The sequence below is a fragment of the Dendrobates tinctorius genome, unplaced genomic scaffold (genome assembly GCF_039654945.1).
Source record: "Dendrobates tinctorius isolate UK_male_01 unplaced genomic scaffold, ASM3965494v1 ptg000014l, whole genome shotgun sequence".
NCBI classification, from domain to species: domain Eukaryota; kingdom Metazoa; phylum Chordata; class Amphibia; order Anura; family Dendrobatidae; genus Dendrobates; species Dendrobates tinctorius.
In genome coordinates, this window is record NW_027361682.1 from 5203415 (window position 1) to 5223613 (window position 20199).

The following is a 20199-nucleotide window of genomic DNA, read 5'->3' on the forward strand; positions in this document are numbered from 1 at the left end:
CGTTTCTGCAGCGGTTTTGGCCCTGCGGAAACGCAGCAGTTCCGCTGACCATGTACAGTACAATGAAACCCTATGGGGTTTCAAAAACGCTGTGCTGACGGTGCGGATTTTTCCGTGGTTTAAAAACCGCAGCATGTCAATTGTGCGGATTTCGCAGCAGTTTCATACCTTTACCATAGTAGAGGTGTGAAACCGCAGGGCAAAACCGCAGACCAAACCGCAGAAAAACCTGCGGCGGAATCCGCAACGTGTGCACATAGCCTAATTGGATTGTGTGTTATGCCGGGGGCAGGACGGGGCCATGACTGGATGTAGTGATCATGTGAAGCCGGTAACAGCTCCGGAGATTTCTTACATGGGATCTTTATGATGTTACATCGTCATCTTCTCCCCATTCAGGTCCCTACAATATCGGATCCTCTCAGTGGAGATCTTCTATATAAGAGAATTCTCCTGAGTGACCCTACAAGGATGGATAGGGACAGGGACAAGATGGCGGAGAGGATATTACACCTCACCCTAGAGATCCTCTTCCGGCTTACTGGAGAGGTGAGAGATTCTGATGACGTCACATTACATCATTCTTATCTATGGGAATAACGGACAGAACTGGAGAGGTGAGGACTCTGGAAATGTCTGTAGTGAGGTTTATTAATGTGTCTCTCCATAACCAGGATTACACAGTAGTGAAGAAGACCTCTAGGGAGCGCTGTCAGGCCCCTGTGTCTGAGGGATGGGGAAGATCCCTGAGCCCAATCACGGGGCCTCCACCTCACCCCCTGATACATGAGGACATCAATGACCAGAAGATCCTAGAACTCACCTACAAGATGATTGAGCTGCTGACTGGAGAGGTGACACTGCTGGGAATGCTGGGACATTATACAGTAACACTATGGATGGATCGGGGGATGACGGTATCATTGTATATGTCAGGTTCCTATAAGATGTCAGGATGTCACCATCTATTTCTCCATGGAGGAGTGGGAGTATTTAGAAGGACACAAAGATCTGTACAAGGACGTCATGATGGAGGATCCCCAGCCCCTCACAACACCAGGTAATAGACAGGACTAAATACACACGGCCTATAATTATCTGTAAGTAAAGAATGAATTCAGTCCCTGTATGTGTTTCCTCCAGTTCTATCCAGTGTGAGGACAACACCAGAGAGATGTCCCCGTCCTCTTCTTCCACAGGACTGTAAACAAGAAGATCCCAATGTTCCTCAGGATCATCAGGTAGATGGAGAGAAGGTGCCATGAGATCTCCCCTATGCTGTGTAGAAGCTGTGAAGGTCTTTTGTTCTTTGCTGTTTTATACACCAGTATATGTTTTATACTTGGTGGAGATGACAGGATAAAGCTGATCATAGACATTTGATGTTGTCTGGATCTTCTCAAAATCTTCTGGTTGGAATTCGGAGCCAACGGGTAGGATTTATACAGGAGATCTGCAGCTATGTGATAACTACTTGTGATGAGCGAATGTGCTCATTACTCGAGTTTTCCGAGTATGCTCGGGTGTTCGCCAAGTATCTTGGGCATGCTGATATATTATGTTTGTGCCCGTGCAGCTGCATGATTTGCGGTTGTCAGACAACCTGCACACATGCAGGGATTGCCTGTTTGTTAGGGAATCCCCACATGTATTCAGGCTGTCTAGCAGCTGCGGGGACACAAACATAATATATAAGTGTGCCCAAGATACTCGGAGCACACCCAAGCATGCTCAGAAAACTCGAGTGATGAGCACACTCGCTCATTACTAATAACTACTGCTGTCATTTTTGGTTGTCATGATCATTTAAGATCTTTTGTGTCCACAGAAATCATTTCACCTGACTTTTCCATCTGTCTTTGACTTTTACAACATTTCTTTCAGGGTAAAGATCTGCCACGTCTAAATACTACAAAAACAAATGTGAGGGGTTATGAGTGGTGTAAAGAGGAGATGCCTGCAAATAACTGCTCAGGTGAGAAGTGGCCAATATAACCTACTTATTCTTCGGCTGAGATTCTTTACACATTTTTACAGCACAAAATCTTATTTGTAAACCATGTAAGTATAATCCAATCTTTTAAACTTTTATTTAGTTGACATGTTTCCAATAGACATAATTGACATGTTTTCCACACTGAAAAAAAATTTTGGAAGTGTGTTGGTCACCTCTTTTTGGCTGGAAGATTAAGTATAGAGACTGGCATAATACTGGGAGATCATTTTAAAAGGAATGTGGGGACATTTATTCTATTACTAGATGGAGGCCCGATACTATCGCATTGGGAGGGCGGTAATGTCACGATGGGGGCAGGCTTTGCAGCGTTGAGAATCTCTCCCCCCCATGTGCTCACCCACCTATCCACTCTCTCTTTCCCCATGTGCTGACTTCTCCCGTTTGACCTGTCTACCCCATGTGCTATCTCCCTTGTCTATCTCTCTCCTTCCTGTGCTGTGTTCTCCCCTCATGTGCTGTCCCGTTTGAACAGTCTCCCCCCTGTATTCTAACTGTCTGACCCCTGTGCGCTTTCTCTCTCCCCCATCTGCTGTCTTCTCCTCTCATGTCATCTCTTGCTTGACCTGTGTACCCCATCACTAAACAGTCAGTGCACAGCATGTCAGGAGGAATTTCTATTTAAAGGGGTTTTCCCACAAACAAAAGTTCATTTTAAAAATTGTCTGTGTCTGACCGTGTACGGAGCATACCACATCTCCTGGGCAGGGGAGGAAGCAAAAGACAATACTGACATTACAGCAGAAGATCGCAGAGGATACTTTTTGTGAGGTAAAATATTGTTTAACCCCTTTCTGTCATCCAACATACTATCCCATCCAGGGCCGGACTGGGACTAAAATTCAGCCCTGGCATTTGAAGTTACACAGGCCCACTAGTCACATGGTGACTATATAATATTTTTGTACAGTTGTAGGTTACAAGAAGTGAGAGGAGAATAACACGACTATATAACATGTAGTCACAGCTGTGTCCAGTATTTCAGCTCAGTCCTATTTATTGCTTTTAGGTACAGTATTCCTCCCAAAGCTCTGTCCCCTTTTGTACGCATAGTGAATTCCTGGCAGAACTACTATCCATTGGGCAACCAGACCCCCTGGTCATAGCTGCGCCTATCATACCTCCCAACTTTTGAGGAAGGGAAAGAGGGACAAAGACTGCAAATTTTAGGCCACGCCTGGCCACACCCATTCCGCAACTAGCCACACCCATGTCCACGCCTAATCGCACCCATTTAGCACAGCTGATCACACTGACTTGTACTGAGGGCACAGTGTCTGGCATTATGGGCACACTGACTGGCACTAAGGAAGAGAGAAAACAGAGAGAAAAAAGAAAAAAGAGAAAGAAAGAGGGGGAAGAAAGAAAGAACAGAGAGACAGAGAAAGAACAGAGAGAAAGAACAGAGAGAGACAGAGAGAATAGAGAGAGAAAGAAGTAAAGAAAAGAGAGAACAGAGAGAAAGAAAGAGAGGAAAAAGAAAGAAAGAGGGGAAAGAAAGAACAGAGAGAGAGAAAGAAAAAAGAAAGATTAGAGAGAGAAAGAAAGAACAGAGAGAGAGAGAAAGAAATTGAGGGAAAGACAGAACAGAGAATGAGAAAGAAAGAACAGAGAAAGAAAGAAAAAGAGAGAAAGAAATAAAGAAAGATTCTATAAAGATACTATAGCAGCCCAGCTCCCATTGTAGTGCCCACCTGAGCCTCCCGGTGCAGGACATATCATGATCCGCTCACGTGGCCGGCATCCCCGATTCCAAGGCGATCCTGCTGTCTGCGCTGTCGGAGGACACGGTGATGGATCTGAAGCATTCATGGTTCTGTTACAATCTCCTTAAGAAATTATCTCATTTCCGGTCAGCTTCCATCACATCACTTCAGGTGGAACATCATATGTGTGTTTTAAAATGCTCCTCGGGGCTCCGCCATGTACTCCTGTGTCCGTGGGAAAAGCCCGCTTTGTATGCTTCGTTCACACTTGGCTCCGCTCCGTACATCCCGTACACATATGGCTTCTCTCCGTACACACGCGGCTCCGCTCCGTACACCTCATACACGCGGCTCCTCTCCGTACACCTCATACACGCGGCTCCGCTCCGTACACCTCATACACGCGGCTCCGCTCCGTACACCTCGTACACACGCGGCTCCGCTCCATACACCTCGTACACGCGGCTCCGCTCCGTACACCTCGTACACGCGGCTCCGCTCCGTACACCTCGTACACGCTGCTCCACTCCGTACACCTCGTACACGCGGCTCCGCTCCGTACACCTCGTACACACGGCTCCGCTCCGTACACCTCGTACACACGCGGCTCCTCTCCGTACATCTCGTACACACATGGCTCCGCTCCGCACACCTCGTACACACACGGCTCTGCTCCGTACACCTCGTACACACACGGCTCTGCTCCGTACACCTCGTACACACGGCTCCGCTCCGTACACCTCGTACACACGCGGCTCCGCTCCGTACACCTCGTACACACGGCTCCGCTCCGTACACCTCGTACACACGCGGCTCCTCTCCGTACACTTCGTACACACACGGCTCCGCTCCGTACACTTCGTACACACGCGGCTCCGCTCCGTACACCTCGTACACACGGCTCCGCTCCGTACACCTCATACTCACGTGGCTCCGCTCTGTACACCTCGTGCACGCAGCTCCGTTCCGTACACCTCGTGCACGCGGCTCCGTTCCGTACACCTCATACTCACGTGGCTCCGCTCTGTACACCTCGTGCACGCAGCTCCGTTCCGTACACCTCGTGCACGCGGCTCTGTTCCGTACACCTCATACTCACGTGGCTCCGCTCTGTACACCTTTCCGTACACCTCATACTCACGTGGCTCCGCTCTGTACACCTCGTGCACGCGGCTTCGTTCCGTACACCTCGTGCACGCTGCTCCGTTCCGTACACCTCGTGCACGCGGCTCCGTTCCGTACACCTCGTGCACGCTGCTCCGTTCCGTACACCTCGTGCACGCGGCTCCGTTCCGTACACCTCGTGCACACACGGCTCCGCTCAGTACACTCCATACACACACAGCTCTGCTACATCTACCCTGTAAACCCCTCCTGACCCCACACATACTTATCTCATCCAGCACCATGACAACAGCACAGCAGAGTCTTGCAGACACCAAGTGGCAAGGCTGAGCGCACAGGACCTGTGATGAGGTCACAGGAGGGGCGGAGTCAGGGTTCACATGATCAGGGGTCTGGACAAAGGCTCCTGATCATGTGACCCCTGACTCCTCCCCTCCTATGTCCTCATCACAAGTCCTGCGAACAGAGAAGGCAAGCGACACTGTGAGTGGCTGCGGGGGGTGTCTCAGGCGAGGATGGGGTACGTGGGGGGGCGTGGCGGCTTATCTCCCTGCAGTGCGGGAGGAACTTGGAAACTATCACCGCCGTGCCCGCAGAGGGCCGGCAGCAGGAGCAACAGTGGCCGCAGCAGCTGGCAAGCGGCCGGCCCACATGACAGCGGCCCAGCGGGAAAATGCCAGGTTGGTTATATTGCCAATCCGGGCCTGATCCCATCCACGGTACCCAGGCCCGTATGACCGTGGACGAGATAGTACGTTGAGCCCTTTGATGCGATACCGCAACTTAAGTCGCGGTGATCGCATAAAAATTCCGATGCCATCTCACCTTAGGGAAGATGGCGTCGGCCTCCCGGGCTGCGATCCTGCCCCCCTGCCTCCAGAGCGATGTGATTGGCTGTTCAATTCTGAACTGCCAATCGCAGCGTTTCTCATTATTTCATCCAATCACCTTGGCTAAAACAATGAGATCTTAGGCTAAGATCGGAGCAACGCCGGGCACCGGCAAAATGCCCCCGGATTGGCACAATCGCCGATCTAATCGATCTCGCCAATCACAGGGCACAGCGGCAGTATATCGCCGCTGTGTCCTGCCAGTACCGGCCCGGATCGGTGCTGTATTAGCCTGCAGGAGTTGGTTGGAGCGATCGATTAGATCAGCGATCTCGCCAACCACAGGGCACAGCTGCCGCCGCTGTGCCCTGCCAGTACCGGCCTGGATCGGTGCTGTATTAGCCTGCAGGAGCTGGTTGGCGCAATCGATTAGATCAGCAATCTCGCCAACCACAGGGCACAGCTGCTGTCACGCTGTGACCACTCTGTGCCCTGCTGGTGACCTGGCCATGACCTGCCTAGGAATCGGAGCTGTGAACTCCGATCCTAGGCAGTTGCCATGGTCACCAGGCAGAGCAGGGATTGGTGGATCGATGTTATCATTCCCACCAATGACAGGTCACAGCAGCGATGTGACCACTCTGTAACCTGTCCCTGCTCTGCAAGTTTCCTGTCTGTTGTCTCTGCAGGTGTCCCCAGTCTAGCTGAAGATTCCTGCAGAGAGTTCAGACACAACAAGAGCTAATGGGCTGGGTATTGTGGTGCCATAGCAACCTGTAGCATCATAATCCCTGCAGAAAAAAGAAGAGAGAAGAAAGAAAAAAACGACAACTGTGTTACCTGATCCCCTGCCCAATCTATCTTCACCCTCCAATCTATCTTCATCCCCCCCATCCCCCTTCCCCTTCTTTTTACCCCCCTCCATCCCCCCTTTTGCGCCACCTCCGTGCACAGCCCCCGAGCGTTGATGACCCCGTGACGCAGTTCACCAATCAACACTCGTGCTCGCTTTTTTCCTTAGCCCCCTTTGCGCCACCTCCGTACACACATCCCCCAGCCGCAAAACTTTGATAAGTGACGCACGTCACCTATCAAAGCTTGTGCCTGACGTTTTTCATTTTTTTCACCCCCCTTTGTGCCACCTAACTACAACCCTAACTGTTGATCCCTGCCCAATCTCTCTTCATCCACCCCATCCCCCTTTTTTTACCCCCCTCCACCCATCTTTGCGCAGCCGCCGAGCATTGATTTGTGACAAAGTTCATCAACCAACACTCGCGCTCCCTTTTTTCTCAGCCCCCTTAGTGCCAACTCCGCACACACATCCCCCAGCGGCCAAACTTTGATAAGTGATACAGTTGACTTACCAGAGTTTGTGCCTGCCGTTTTCCTTTTTTTTTTTTCCACCCCCCCCCTTGCGCCACCCTGGTGCGCACATACAGCTGCTGCCGAACTTTGATAAGTAAAACAGTTCACTTATCAGAGCTCGTGCCGGCTATTTTAGACACTTTTATTTTTGCCACCCCCGTGCGCAAATCCAGCAGCCTAATTTTTATAAGTGACACACAGTTCACTTATCAGAGCTAGTACCTGCTGTTTTAGACTTTTTTTCCAGTTTTTTTCTTTACAGAATAGTTTACACCAATCACTACCCCCCCACACACATACACATACAGGTTTCAATAAAGTACGCCCAAGCACCATATTCACACAAAAATGTCATCAAATTCGTCCCAACAGCGCTATTCAATGGAGGAGGCATATTCTTTCCTTGCCTCCAACACTGATAGCGACGGAGAGGATCCCACTTTTCTTTATATTTCTGATTCTTCATCCTCTTCCTCTTCCTCCTCGGGTCCTGCGGAACTGCCACACAGACGCTCCAGGACAGAAGATGAGGCAGCGCCCTCCATGCCCGCAGCTGACCCAGCGCTCCCTGTATGGACCTCGCCCCCCGAAAATTACGAGCCACTGATTCCTGATTTTGTGGCAGGATCAAGAATCAAGTTTGACACCACCGGCCTCACAGAAATTTACTTTTTCAAACTCTTTTTCTCTGAGGATTTTATTAACCTCATGATGGAGCAAACTAATTTGTATACTCGTAAATTTTTGGAACAAAACCCGCGGTCCTCATTTTCAAACCGGTCTCCTGTAGACGCAGTTGAAATGACGCAGTTTTGGGGCCTGGTCCTCCATATGAGGATCCTGAAGAAGCCCAAACTTCGTCAATATTGGAGTGTTGATATTTTATATAACACTCCAGTGTTCCGAATGGTCATGGACTGGATGTGTTTTGAGGCCATCCACAAATTTCTGCATTATATTGATAATGCACAGTGTCCCGCACGAGATGACCCCCAACTTTGACCGCATTTTCAAAGTTCGGCCAGTCATCGAACACTTCAACAAAAAGTTTGCTGAAGTGTACGTGCCCAAACCAAAAGGGATATCTGCGTGGATGAGTCCTTGGTTCATTTCAAGGGCTGCAGTTCCGTCAATACCTGCCCAGTAAGAGGGCGAGGTACGGAATCAAACTCTATAAGCTGTGTGAGAGTACCTCAGGGTACACCCACAGGTTTACAGTGTACGAAGGGAAGGACACCAGGATTGAACCCCCTGAGTGTCCTCCTTTCCTGGGAGTGAGTGGGAAAACTGTGTGGGATTTGGTGCACCCACTGCTGGATAAAGGTTATCACCTCTACACTGATAACTTTTATACCAGCGTCCCACTCTACAAATCGGCTGCAAAAATCAGAGAGGTCTCATGAAGACGCTACTTGGGTAGATGCTCCGAAAAGGTGAGAGCAGAGCCCAATGTAGCGACCAACTGCTGATGGTCAAGTACAAGGACAAGAGGGATGTCCTTCTCTTGACCACCATACACGGTGATGGCAGTGCCCTCTGCACTGTACGGGGTACCTCTACACAGGCCAGCAAACCTGACTGTGTACTGGGGTACAATAAAAACATGGGGGGCGGTGATCTCTCTGATCAACTCCTTCAAACTTACAATGCTTTGAGGAAGGCCAAGGTGTGGTATAAAAAGCTGGCCGTGCACATCGTCCAAATGGCAATGCTCAACGCATTCCTGCTGTCACAATGTGCACGCCACACCGATACGTCGTACCTTCAGTTCCAGGAGGTAGTGGTTAAGGCCCTGATGTTTGGCACTCAGGAAGGAGCGGGCCCCAGTACTTCTGGAACTGAAGGTGCTCGTATTGTACCAGGTCAGCATTTTCCAGGGGTGGTCCCGCCAACCCAAAGAAAAGGTAAGCCGCAAAAAAGTTGTTGCGTGTGTTACAAAAAAGGAATACGCAGGGACACCATTTATCAATGCGACACCTGCCCCGAGAAAACTGGCCTGTGTATGAAGGGCTGCTTCAAATTGTACCACACCTCCATTGTTAGGCGTCGGGTTCCTGCCACTGCACAGCAGGAATCCAGAGCCTTGCACTCGGCGGTCCCCTATTCTCCTTCGGCCGCAGTGGAGCCTGCTCAGCAGACTCGTCGGTCCCGGCGCTCTGCCCAGACCAGCAGTGTGGGATCGGTTGCTGCTGCCACCTCTGGTTCAGGTATGACGATGCAGGTCACCCCCACCATCAGAAACACTTGATTGCACTATGAGGGACCCTGTGCCAGTGCCCGCGCCCAAGAGTCGGCCCACCCACCTGTCCAGGGCAACGGCACTCGCACGGTTGCGTGCACTAGGTTGTGACCCCGGCCATGGGGGGAGGAGGCAGCCCAGTTAGGGAGGTTTACAAAATGGCATATGTTGATGTGGGACATTCACCTGCTGCTAAAGGCGAAATTGGTAAAGTCCCAGGAAGAGGCGGACCAAAGCAAGCCATTTTTCTGTCACCCTATGTGTCATCAGGGTAAGGTGTGACAAAATCCTTGGAAACCCATGCATGGTTCATTTTAATGAAGGTTAGATCATCCACATTTTGGGTCGACAGACGGGTCCTTTTTTCTGTCAGGATTGATCCAGCAGCACTGAAGACTCTTTCCGATAGCACACTTGCAGCTGGGCAAGCGAGCTCCTGTAAGGCATATTGTGCCAATTCAGGCCAGGTGTCCAGTTTAGCTGCCCAATAGTCAAATGGGAATGACCTGTGAGGGAGAACATCGATATGGGAGGAAAAGTAGTTTGTAACCATAGTTGACTAGTGCTGTCTCCTGTCACTTTCAATTGATGCAGTATTACCAGTCGTGTGAGCGGGACTTGAAAAATCAGTCCACAACATGGTTATGAAACCCCTGTCTCCAACGCCACTTCTGATGTGTGCACCACCAACACCTCTTCCAAGTTGCCCCCGGCCCCTACGGCTCGTGTGACAACCATCACCGCTGCTGTGTGCTGGGAATGCCTCAACCAATCGGTTTACCAGAGTTGCTTGTTTGTTAGCCAATATTAGGTCAAGGTTCTCCTGTGGCATGATGTTTTAGAATTTGCCTTTATAGCGTGGATCCAGGATGCTGGCCAACCAGTAGTCATCATCGTTCATCATTTTGGCAATGCGGGGGTCCCTTTTTAGGATCTGCAAGGCATAATCTGACATTTGGGCCAATGTTCCCGGTGTCAATGATGCACTGCGAGTGCTGGGTGGAGGAGCACTTTCAGGCAAATCCACATCCCTCCAGTCACGCACAAACCCAGTACCAGACCTTGCCACGCCAACATTTTCTCTTGCCCCACGAGAAGCATCCTCCTCCCCTAAATAATCATCCCCATCATCATCCTCCTCCTCCTCTTCTTTCTCCACCTCGTCCATGACAGTTCCCTGAACAGACAATGGCTGACTGTCATCAAGGCTTCCCTCCTCCTCTTCCTCATCATCCTCGGCTGCAGACGCCTGCTCCTTGATGTGCGTCAAAGTTTGCATGAGCAGACGCATAAGTGGGATGCTCATGCTTATGATGGCATCGTATGCGCTTACCAGCCGTGTTCATTCCTCAAAACATTGAACGACTTTACAGAGGTCTTCCAGCTTCGACTACTGCACACTTGTCAACTCCATGTCTGCCCTCAAAGTGCCTGCCCGTGTATCCTCCCGCAAATGCATTATGGCCTGCCTCTGTTCGCACAGCCGCTCAACCATGTGCAGGGTGGAGTTTCACCTTGTTGCAACATCGATAATTAGGCGGTGCTTGGGAAGGTGGAGCAATTGCTGCAGCTTCTGCATACGACTGGAGTGTACCGGCGACCGGCGACCGGCGGATGTGCGAGCACAGTCTTCGAACCTTATGGAGCAGGCCTGTTAACTCCGGATAATTAGTGAGGAAGCACTGCACCACCAGGTTCAAGGTGTGAGCCAAGCAAGGTATGTGTCTGAGTTTTGAAAGGGCTATGGCTGCCACAAAATTCCGGCCGTTATCACTAACTACCTTGCCTGCCTCAAGATGTAGACTGCTCAGCCATGACTCAGTTTGTCGCTGAAAGTAGTCGGCCAGTACCTCCGCCGTGTGTCTGTCGCCGAAACACATCATCTGCAACACAGCCTGCTGACGCTTTCCACTAGCTGATCGATAGTGGGACACATCGTGTGCACCACTGTCAGCTGCGGATGCAGTGCTCATGCGACTGCGCTCTGTGGACGAGCTTTCGCTTCTGGAGGAGGAGGAGGGTCGAACGCCTACAGCCAACTGTTTCCTATACCGTGGGCTAGGCAGCACTGTGCCATCACAGCTGTCCCCTGTGGACCCTGCATCCACCACATTAACCCAGTGCGCAGTGATGGACACGTAACGGCCCTGGCCATGCCTTCTGGACCATGCATCAGTTGTGAGGTGCACCTTTCCACTCACTGATTGCTTGAGTGCGTGGACAATGCGGTCTTTCACATGAAGGTGGAGGGCTGGGATGGCTTTGCGAGAAAAGAAGTCGCGACTGGGTAGGTCATAGCGTGGTACTGCGTAGGCCATGAGTTCGTGGAAAGCTGCGCTTTCAGCCAACCGATAGGGCATCATCTCTAACGAGATTAGTTTGGCAATGTGGGCATTCAAACACAGTGTACGCTGATGAGAGGATGAGTACTTTCTTGTCCTACTCACAGTCTCTAGTAGGGTGAACTGGACTTGAGAGCTGCATATGGTGGAACTAGCGGTGGACATGGCGGACTGAGAGAAGGTTGATGATGGTGATGGAGTTGGTGTTCTTTCTGATGGCCTAGATTCAGTCTTTTGTTGCAATAACAGTGTGATTCCCTGACTGATTTGCCCTTGCGACGACAACTCAACATTTGCTGCTGGTGGTGTGCTAACCGGTGGACTTACAGTGGGGGAAACAATGTAGCGTTGTTGACTACCTTCTTTGGGAGCAGTAGCACATGTGGTACGTGAGTTTTGGTAGTCCATCCACGCTTGCAAGTGCATGGTGGTTAAATGTCTTAGCTTGCAACTGGTATTCAAATTTCTCAGATTTTTCCCTCGGCTAAAGGTCTTTGCGCACTTCTTACAGATAACCTTTGCCTGATCATTAGGATTTTGTTCAAAAACGTGCCACACTGCACTCTTCCTACTATGGAAGACATTTTGAGGCCTTGCACGCTGTGCTATTTTGACCGTCTGGCCAAGCTGTCCTGCAACTCTTTTTGGTTTTTGTAACCCATTTTTGGACTGCTCCGGACCTGCCAGATAACAGCTGTTGTGATGTTGATGCCTGCTGCGGATGCTCCTCCTCCTCTTCTGAGCTATTGGTAGCGGCACCCTCTACCCCCAATAGATGCCAATCTGGGTCAACAACTGGGTCATCCATCACCTCCGCTTCAATGTCATGTGCACCTTCCTCTGTGTCACCGTGTATGGTGGTATAGTATGCGGGAAGGGGCACCTGATTTTCATCTGGGTCAGATTCTGGCTCAGTACACTGCAGGGACAATGTAGTGCTCTGAGTGAATGTACCAGCAGAATCATCTATCAGTGGCTGTGCATCAGTACACTCCATGTCAGATTCATCTTTGCCTGGGTAATTCACGATTTGACTTGATAACCCAGGCATGGTATGTGAAAACAGCTCCATGGAGTAATCTGTAGTGTGGCCTGCCGCATCCTTCAATTTTGGTTGGGGTGAAGAACACAAGGAAAGGTGTGGTTCATGAACATGAGCCTCCAATGATGACTCAGTGCTTTTATTTTTTAAAACTTCAGAAGAGGAGGCAATAGAGCTGGAGGCTGAGTCAACAATGTAAGCCAAAACTTGTTCTTGAAGCTCCGACTTTAAAAGCGGTATACGTACTCCCTGAAAAGGGAGCCTTCGAGGCCTTGTGGAGCCAGACGATGATGCAGGCTCAACATCTCCTGCATTATGTGCTATTTTGCTTTTGCCACTACCAGCAGATCCAACACCAACACCATCATTACCAGCTGCCAACCCCCCGCCCACTTCCACGGACTCTTCCACCACACTTCCTCATTTTTGGGGAAAATGTACCCAAAAAACCACCAACTATATGGTACTGTAAAACAAGGTACAAGGTGTATATAGTAGTGGGGAGAATTGGAATCTCTGTAGACTTCAGGACACAGTTGGATTCTGTCAGGCCCTGTTTATTTTACACCGCAATGTGACAGGCAGATTCTAGATGGTGTAATAAAGGTGGATAGAGGACTGTGGAGCATTGGAATCTCTGTAGACTTCAGGACACAGTTGGATTCTGTCAGGCCCTGTTTATCTTACACCGCAATGTGACAGGCAGATTCTGGATGTTGTAAGAAAGGTGGATAGAGGACTGTGGAGAATTGGAATCTCTCTACACTTCAGGACACAGTTGGATTCTGTCAGGCCCTGTGTCTATAACACCGCAATGTGACCGGCATAAATTGCCTAGTGTATGACAAACTACAAGGTGTATATAGAATTGGAATCTCCCTAGAGTGTAGGTCTGTAAGAACGGACAAACTCCTCTGCTTTTCCTTACACAGTCACACACTTAGCTTCATTTTGGCCGTGATAACAGCCGTTACACGGTACTGAGAAAGGAGCGTGCACGTACACCGCTGTACCGTGTATGTAAAATTGTCAAGCTCCGTGTTTTTGTATACGGACTGACACACGCTGTCTCTCTTTAGTTTTGAATGTAATCAAACAGCAAATATACTAAACTGTTTGAAAAACGGACAAAACTATAAGGTGTAGGTCTGTAAGAACGGACAAACTCCTCGGCTTTTCCTTACAGAGTCACACACTTAGCTTCAATTTGGCCGTGATAACAGCCATTACACGGTACTGTGTGAGGAGCGTACACCACTGTGCGGTGTTTGAAAAAATGAACGCTCACTACCTCACCAGGACAAAACAATACAATTTGGATTGCTTTTAAAAAAGCAGTTTGAACACCAGTGTGCACACAGCAATGCAGCTAGCCTTAAAAGGCAGGCTAATCACCACCAGCGCTGCTGCACAAAAGCAAAAATCTTCACCTTTCACTGCACAGTAACTACAGTGAAAAGCGCTAGCAGCAGAAGCATTTTTTTTCTTTTTGCCTTCCTAACGCTCTCCCTACCGAATCAGCAGCTGCAGCAGCTCTCCTTATTCTGAGATCAGCATGAGTAACATGGCGGTCAGCGTCCCTGCCCTTTTATACCCACTGTGACTCCACACAAAGCAAGCCAATCACTTGCATGCCCTTCTCCAAGATGGTGGTGACCGCTGCCTATGTCATCACGTTGCCCACAGTGTCCGTTCTTCCTGATTGGCTGAAAAAGGGCGCTAAAGCATCTTTTGAAACGCGACTTTGGCGCTAAAGTCACCGACCTCGTGGCCGACCTCACGCTAAGGTCGGGTTTCGTTTCATGAAACCCGACTTTGGCGAAAGTCGGCGACTTTTGAATTTTTTCGACCCGTTTCGCTCAACTCTAATGAAGAGACATGAGGCAGAATGGGAGGACACGTGGGGGGGTCCAAAATGTGGGATATTATTACTGTAGGGGCTAATTAAAGGATATTATTTTTGAGGATACTGTTTCCAGTGTGGGAGAGGAGATGTCCTGTTAATGTGCAGGGTGACACGGTCGCTTTTTTTCTTCATCTGGCGTAGTGTAGAGGTTGGGGAAAAATTGGGGAATGTGCTCTGGATAAATGTGTTAAATTCTGCAGAGATGACTCCTGGCTGGAAAAAGTAATGGCAGTGTGAGCTGGATAAAGATGAAAAGCAAAGATGAAGGACTTCAACTAGTGACTTCACCGGTAAGTCAGTGTGTTAATTGTAGACTGACACTATATAAAGAGATCCTGTGTATAATGACACTAGTGATCACTATATTACTTGTACACTGACACTATATTCAGAGATCCTGTGTATGTGTGACGACTCCTGGAGTAGACCCTCTGGGTCTTGACACCAACCCACCCTGGGCGAGCTGACCTAGTGAGGACCACCCCCTATACAGGGAGCGTCTGGGGCAGACCCAAGGGGGTAAAGTACCACGACTGCTGGAACCAGGTGGACGGCTCACAGAAGACGCGAGAGACCGTGTCAGCAATGTAAAGATGGGAACACGCAGGATACAGAAGTGTGTAAAGCTTGAACACGGGGCACGCAGGGTGCAGGATGGTGCACAGCGTGTACACGGGTGCACGCAGTGTATGGGATGGTGCTAAGCATACACATGGGGATACGCAGGGTACAGAGTAGTGAAGGGCGTGTACACGGGGGCACACTGGGTACAGGATACAGAGTAGTGAAGGGCGTGTACACGGGGGCACGCTGGGTACAGGAGTGCGTATAGCGTGCACTGACAAGCACGCCCGGGTACGAGGCAAAACAGCGCATGCAGGAAGCACGCCTGGGTACAAGGCAAAGTAGAGCTCGCGCTGGAAGACATGCCTGGGTGCAAGGCAAAGCATAGCGCGTGCTGGGAAGCATGCCCGGGTACAAGGCAAAGCAGAGCACGTGCTGGGAAGCACAGAGGGGTACAGGGTAAGGGACCTGAGTACAGAGAGTGGACAAGCAGGGACCAAGCAGGCCTAACAAGGAAGCCAAATGATAGTCCAGTGCCGCCTACAGGAAGAGGCAGCCTGATATAGGGACTTCCGGGTCAGGTCCTCCAGGACCATAAAGACGTCAGAGATGGCACGGCTGTGGTCACGCTATGGGGTGAGCGCATGGTCGCTCGGCGAAGCCATGCAGCCATAGAGTCAAGCATGAGAGGTGCCTGTGCGCACCTGATGGAATCACCGGAGCGGTCGAGACACCGGAAGTGAGGACGTCGGGCGCTGTGCCCAAGGACGGGGTAATGCGGTGAGAGCGGCATGACAGTATGACACTGGTGATCACTGTATTACTTGTACACTGACACTATATACAGAGCTCCTATGTATAATGTCACCGGCAATCACTGTATTACGTGTACACGGACACTGTATACGAAGTACAGAACTCCTGTGTATAATGGCACTTATGGTGATAATAGTATTGTGTTTTTTATTAATGATCAGTATTGTAGTATTCGGTCACTATGTTGTGGTAATATGTGATCTGGTCATTGTGTGGCGGTACCGTACTTTTTGGACTATAAGACGCACCGGACCATAAGACGCACTCCAAATTTTCAGAAGGAAAATGGGGAAAAAAATGAATATGTCAAAAGGGGGTCCATCTTACAGTCCTCAATTCAGTTTACCCGGGGGGGATTGACAGCACTGGTGGCAGCAGGTGTCGGGCGATTCTTCCGGTGGGCCGACATTGCAGAGTGATGATCTCGCTCCCATCCCAGCCTGGTGTGGCAGGATCTGCAGTGCTTGGTGGTGTGGGGGGCTCCGGCGAAATTTTCTGAAAGCCTGGAGCCCCCACACTTCTATTGCCTCAATGCTGTGGCCTCTGAGAAAATGGCCGCTGTAGGCGGCGCATGCGCAGATTGAGATCTTGGCAACGAGATCTTGTCCCGAGATCTCGGGCGATGAGTTATCGGAGTCAAGATCTCAATGTGCGCATGCACCACCTCCGGCAGAAAATGTCGCCAGAGCCCCCGACACTACGGAGCACCGCCGCACCTTCATTGCCCTGCAGCATCAGACCAGGACCACTGGAAGAACTGCCCGACTCCTGCTGTCACCACGCTAAGTGTAAGTACTGTACATTCCCACTATAAGACGCACCTGGTCATGGTGTGGCGGTTTTTGTTACTTGTATGTGGTATTGATCACTAGATGGTGGAAATATGTGGTCTGGTCATGATGTGGTGGTATTTGTTCTTTGTGATATTATTGGTCATTTTAAAAATTGAAAAATAAATAACAATCTACCTGAATTGTATTTGTTATTTTAGCCATTGTTTTGTATGTTGCAGTAGAGCAGAGCCCGGCCAAAAGAGTCTATATTGTCATAGTGGCGGATTAAAAAATCTTTTGGCCAAAACATAAGCTGCTGGTTATGTATGTGGTGATGGGAACTGTAAATGTGTGATTGGTGAGAATGTGGTGCAGAAGTGGAGTTTTTCCAAGAAAGAGGGCCCTGATAATTTTGTCAGTATGGGGTACTGAAATTTCTAATGGCAGCCCTGGTGCCAAGATACGACCATGCAAGCTAGGAACCACTGGTGAATGAACTGCTGGGAGCGCGGAATCAGTGACTGGAGGTGACATCATAGAGGTTACCTCTGGTCACTGGCTCCGTTTCCAGCCAGACTGAGCTGCAGTGAGATCCCCGCTAGCACTGTGAGCACTCACGGTTCTTGGTGCTAGCGTGGATCTTACCGAAGTCACCGCAGTTTAGCCCGGCTGGGAATGCAGCGTCAGTGACATTCCCTCGGTCACTTACGCTGCATTCTCAGCAGCTCATTCACCAGTGGTTCTCAGCCTGGATGGTCGCATCTTTGCATCGTCCATGTTGAAAACTATTAATACCCCAGATGTAGATTACGGCATGGGACAGAACGACAGACAGGTATGGTATATTTTTTTTACTTTAGTTTTATTACAGGAGAACGAGGGCTTCGGTAGAATTAGGCGAGGTTGTAAGTATGGTTTAATTAAGATTAACAAAGAAGTCTGTGTAATTTTTTCAGTTAAAGGACTTTATTCTTGGTGTGTGTGTTTTTATACAATGTGACTATGGGGATAGTAATGGGAGTGTCTTATTGACTCCTCTACATTACTAACCTCGGGGATTGATGTCACCTGATAATACAAAGGTGACATCAACCCTACAAATATGAACCCCACTTGACAGCGCTACAGGGCAAGTGGGAAGAGCCGGGCAAAGTGCATGAATTGGCACATCTTATAGATGTGCCTTTTCTGGGTAGCTGAGGGCTGCTATTTTTAGGCTGGGGGGGTCAATATCCATGGCCCCACAAGCCTGAGAATACCAGCCCCCTTCTGTGAGCTTTAGCAAGGCTGGTTGTCAAAAATGGAGGGACTCCACAACGTTTTTTTTAAACTTTAATAATTTTAAAAAAAACAGCGTGGGGACCCCTCAATTCTTGATAACCAGCCTTGCTAAAGACAGCTGAGGATTGCAGCCCCCAAATGTGAGTTTTGCTTGGCTGGTTCTAGAAAATACAGGGGAACCCATGCCGATTTTTTTATTTATTTACAGCGCAGGCAGCTGATGAATACTGGGAGTAATAGTCCCATCAGCCACCAGCTGCTGTCTCTTTTATTACTTAAATCATTCTCCCCTGCTCGCGCTGATGGCTGGCAGAGCAGGAGAGAATGATGAGGGCCGTATTCAGCACCCGATGCCGGGGAACAGCGCTTACTGTAACTTTTCTTCCCTGGTGCCCATCCGTGTGGTATTGATGCGCTGCAAGTATTACAGAGACGGACACTGACATCTCCTGTACTGGAAATATCAGGAAGTGTGAAAGAGGCCTTATAGCTGGTTTTTATGTTTGGCAGCTGTCACACACTAGAAGACGCTTTTTATTGCAAAAAATAGTTTTTGCATCACCACATTTTGAGAGCTATAATTTTTCCATATTTTGGCCCACAGAATCATGTGAGGTCTTGCTTTTTGCGGGACAAACTGACATTTTATTGGTACCATTTTCGAGCACATGACATTTTTTGATTGCTTTCTATACTGGTTTTCAGGAGGCAGAATGAACAAAAACCAGCAATTCTTGGATTTATTTTTTTTGGGGGGAGGTTAAATTGATAAGGCAGTTTTATTCTTCAGGTCAGTACAATTACAGCGATACCTCATTTATGTCTTTTTTTATGTTTTGGCGCTTTTATACAATAAAAACTATTTTATATGTCTTTTTGATCGCATGAAATTCCACTTTTTGTTGAACTGTATGATGAGAAAGCATTGTTTTCTTAATTTTTTTTAAGGTGCTCACTAAAGGAGTTAACTAGTGGGACAGTTTTATAGGTCGGGTCCGAGATACCAAAAATGTGTACCTTTATTGTTTATATTTTTTTCATTCAAATATTTATTTATCGATCAGAAATTAAAGCAGCACCCCATGGAGTCTTCAAATTGATTGATGTTTATTAGCTCATCCGGCTATGTGCCCATACAGTGCGACGTTTCGGTCCAAAAGGGGTACGGACCATTCTCAAGCATTTATTTAGAGATGAATATATATTGATTTGTTTATATATATTTTTACAATTATTTAAATTTGTTTTTTTACTTTTGGATGGAGTATGGAGATGTACCACCCTCTGTCTTCCTCAGGGACCTCACGACCACCTGGTGCCATTCTACGAGGCCCACCAGGTCATCTGCATTCCGGGGGTCTCCTTTTGCAACCCAGGTCTGCACCAACCTGGGGAGCGAGTGAACAAATCTGTCCATGATAACCTGCTCAATCATCTGGGCTGGAGTGGAGGTCTCCGTTTGCAACCATTTCTGGACCAAATGCAAAAAGTCAAACATTTGTGAGTGGGGAGGTTTGTCACCACGATACGCCCAGTGATAAACTCTTTGGGCTCTGACAGACATAGTGACCCCTGAGTGTGCCAATATCTCCGTTTTTAACTTGGTATATTCCTAGGCATCCTGCAAGGTCGTCAAGTCAAAATAAGCTTTCTGGGGTTCACCTGTCAGATAGGGGCTCAACACCTCTGCACACTGCTCAGGGGCAGCCTCTCCCGCTCTGCAACCTGTTCAAAAACAGTAAAAATCGCCTCTATATCATCCTCTGGGGTCATCTTTTGCATGGCTCGTCTTGCCACTTTCCGGAAGCACGAGTCATCACCTTGAGGTAAGGGAGGGGTGGTTTCTCTTCCTCAAACATCTCCCGCCAGGAGTTCCATCTGCCTTTGCTGTTGTTGCAGCAGCTGTATTAGGAGCTTATTAGTCTCCTGCTGTACTTGGTGCTGTTACTGCTGGCTCAGGATCAGGTGCTTGAGTAGCTCCTCCATTTTGTCTGAACACTGTTCCATCCCTGTAGCCGCCTTCACCCAGGACATACGGCTTATACACCACTGCTACACGTGTTCTTGGAGCGTTGCCCTCATCCGAAACACCACGTGTGAGGGGTTGACAGGCTTAGCTGCTCCTCGAGGTAGACTCAGGCACACAGGTGGTTAAAGTCTCGGTAGTTTATTGCCTCATAAACAAAAAAACAA